We start from the raw sequence: 3,570 nt of genomic DNA, 5'->3' as shown, positions 1-3,570 counted from the left end.
TCCCTGGCGCTTTACGGTCAGCCGTAAACCCTCACTGTCTCGCAAATCGCTCCCCTCTGCAGTACCAAAGTGGGTGGGGATTGATTGACTCAAGGCCTCCTGCAAGGTTCGGCTGTTAGTCTGCTACTACAGCACGTGGAAAACTAGAGGGCAGCAGTTCCCTCTCCCTTTCTATGATTGTGTACCTGTCTGTCTATGGTATTTACATCCTGGCCCCATTGCCATGGTATCTAAGTATAAGCCAGGGGTAGGCAACCTATGTAGGGTTACCATATCAAATAAATAAAAAAAAGAGGACCCTCCACGGGCCCTGGTCCCGCCCATTTCCCCAGCCCCACCCCAACTCCGCCCCTTCCCCGCCCTAACTCCGCCCCCTCCTCCCTCCCACTCCCAGCCACGCGGAAAGGGATGCCCGAGCGCTATCAGCTTCACAGTTTGCCGGGCAGCCCCCAGACCCTGCGCCCCTGGCCAGCGCTTCCCCAGCGCAGCTGGAGCCCGGGAGGGGAAGCGCCCAGCCGGGGGCGCAGGGTCTGGAGGCTGCCCGGCAAACCGTGAAGCCGGTAGCGCTTGGGCTTCGGGCAGCCCCCTTGCCTCCGGACCCTGCGCCCCCAGCCGGGCACTTCCCCTCCCGGGCTCCGGCGGCGCAGGGTCCGGAGGCATGGGGGCTGCCCGAAGCCGGTAGCGCTCGGGCAGCCCAGCTCTTAAACAGAGCCGAAGAGTCAGGGGAGGAGCAGAGCCGCCATTTTCCCGGACATGTTCGGCTTTTTGGCAATTCCCCCCGGACGGGGGTTTGAGTGCCGAAAAGCCGGACATGTCCGGGAAAAAGAGGACGTATGGTAACCCTATGAGGGTGGTTTAAAAACTGTACTGCACGGCAGTGAAGATCACTGATAGCAAGTACATTCCAGAAGATTAGCAAGTTCTGGCAAATTGTAGGGTGGTGTTTTACACCCAAGCAAAAAAACAAAAACTACTGGCAATGTTAACTTTTTATGGAGATGGCTTTTGAGCTGCTGCAGAAGTAATCCATGTTTTGTCAATATAGTGCCAGCCCAAGAAACCCTGGAAACAGAAAATCTGTTGAACTTTAAAACTATTAGTGGCTGGTGCAGGATCAAGTGCATGTTGAAAGGTAGAGAATTGTTACATTTTAGTGGATTTATAGTTTTACATCTAGTTGACTAAGGAATTATTTATGTGCGAGAATTCCTCATTAGTATCTTCATACGGTAGCTAAAAGAGGTGACTCATTGGTTGGTTGAGCCCTAGCTTGGTAGCTTGGCCATCTATAGCAGGAGTGGCCAATCTGAGCCTGAGAAGGAGCCAGAATTTACCAATGTACATTGCCAAAGAGCCACAGTAATACATCAGCAGCTCCCCATCAGCTCCCCTGCCACACCCGCTCCCAGCGCCTCCCACCCACCTGCAGCCCCGCTGATCAGCGCCTCCCCCACCTCCCGATCAGCTGTTTTGTGGCATGCAGGAGACTCTGGGGGGGACAGGGAAGGAGCGAGGGCATGGCAGACTCAGGGGAGGAGTGGGGGCAGGGCCCATGGCAGAGCCAAGGGTTGAGCAGTGAGCACCGTCTGGCATATTGGAAAGTTGACGACTGTAGCTCCAACCCCAGAGTTGATGCCTATACAAGGAGCCGCATATTAACTTCTGAAGAGCTGCATGTGGCTTCGGAGCCACAGGTTGGCCACCCCAGGTCTATAGACCCAGATTCAAGGTGAAAATTTGTGAGAACAATATTGTATAGTGAGTTTCATGAGGACACACGTTTGAAAATTTTGGACATTATCCCTCTGTCTGTATCCATGTCTGTGATATTTCAATGCCAATACCTGAACATGAGGACAATAGTCAAGAAGAAGATGTGCAGTAGAACAGTAACAGTAACAGATGCAGTAGAAGATCCTGTGTACAATCAAGAAACACAATCCTGTGTACAATCAAGCAACAGGAAGATCATGATGTAGAGCTTATGCAGCACAAGCAATTCATGAGTACTACAGGTTTGACTGTGACTGACATTTGAATTATTGACAAGAGCAATGTTGCCCAAATGCAATCTTTTCTTCAAATTAGTTGTTTTTTAGAAATTCCAAGTAACATTGCAGCCCCCATTGGCCTGGAGCGGTGAACCGCGGCCAATGGGAGCCGCAATCGGCTGAACCTGTGGACGCGGCAGGTAAACAAACTGGCCCAGCCTGCTAGGGACTTTCCCTGAACAAGTGGCAGCCCTAGTTTGAGAACCACTGCTCTACAGAAACTAATAACTGGAAAAAACTTGAATGCATCCTGAATGTCATCCTTTTTCTTTCTGAGCGGGGATTGGCTTTCTGTGGTTCCAGTCAATATATTGGTGATCGTGCAAATGGAAACTTTCTAGGCATAGTTGAGCTCCTCAGCAAATATGACACATTTTTATCAGAGCATATTAAATGTGTTCGAGAATAGCAAGAGAGTCGAAAGCACATGCAAGTCCATTATCTCTCCACACGCATACAAAACACAGTGTTAACGCCCATGAGTAGTTATAGTGGGTGAAATCCTGGTCCCAGTGAAATCAATGAGAGTCTTGCCTTTGACTTCAATGGAGTCAGGATTTCACCCAGTGACTTTAAGGGGAATACTCAGCATACCAAGTACTCTGTTCACTAGTGCTGAACACAGTTTGTCACCATGTTCAGCACCAGTTTATCCTCACTCATTACTGACACCCACTGCCACAACAGCAAACTCTCATTCATTTGTGAAAGGAGACTCATTTTAGGATAAGCTTAAGGCAGTTTTTAAAGTATCGGCATTTCATGGATTTTGCTCTTTGTTTCATTGAGATTTTAAAATCTTACTAAAAACAATCCACCATCTCCTTCATTTAAATTGTTACAGCTTGAGACAGTTGCCCTGCCAAACAAACATGACGGGACTCGTAACATTTGTTGTCAAATTAATCCAACAAATAGAAAAAAATAGTTCACAACACCAAAAAATTCTCAAAGGACCGGTGACCATAATCCTAGTGATGTGAAAATAGTTCTTAGAGTAGCTGTTCTCTCTGTGGCAATCACGCTACTTCCCAAATATGGAGTAAGTGTTGGCAAAGCTGCCCAGTACCCACACCATATACTGCTAGCAGGGAGGGAAAATCAGCATCTTTTCCACTTGAGTTGGAAACCTCTACTCCGATGCAATCAGCATTGTACTGTGTCACTTTTTATGTGAAAATTATTCATTTGTTTGCTACGTGACCATTTTGCAAAAAACGAAAATTAACGTTCTGAGAATGTGCATTCTCCGCATTAAGTGATGAAACTGGGGTGATGGAATTAAGGATTATTGCTGCTGTATGGTGTGTTGTTGCAATGCAGGATGTGCTCACTCTTGTTAGGATAGTATTCCTCAGATTATTTTTTCATGTTTGAACAAATTACCAAAAAATGAAGCAATAAATAACAATGCAGAATTTATTGTTGATGGCTTCACATTTTTCAGCTTCACTGGAAAACCATGCTGAATTTTAAACTGCTGAAAGGATCAGTATGAACCAACAGCATCCAGCATTTT

This window comes from Malaclemys terrapin, chromosome 3 (assembly GCF_027887155.1).
Source record: "Malaclemys terrapin pileata isolate rMalTer1 chromosome 3, rMalTer1.hap1, whole genome shotgun sequence".
Lineage (NCBI taxonomy): Eukaryota > Metazoa > Chordata > Testudines > Emydidae > Malaclemys > Malaclemys terrapin.
The sequence above is the reverse complement of the archived record's forward strand: the minus strand, read 5'-3'. Positions refer to the sequence as shown.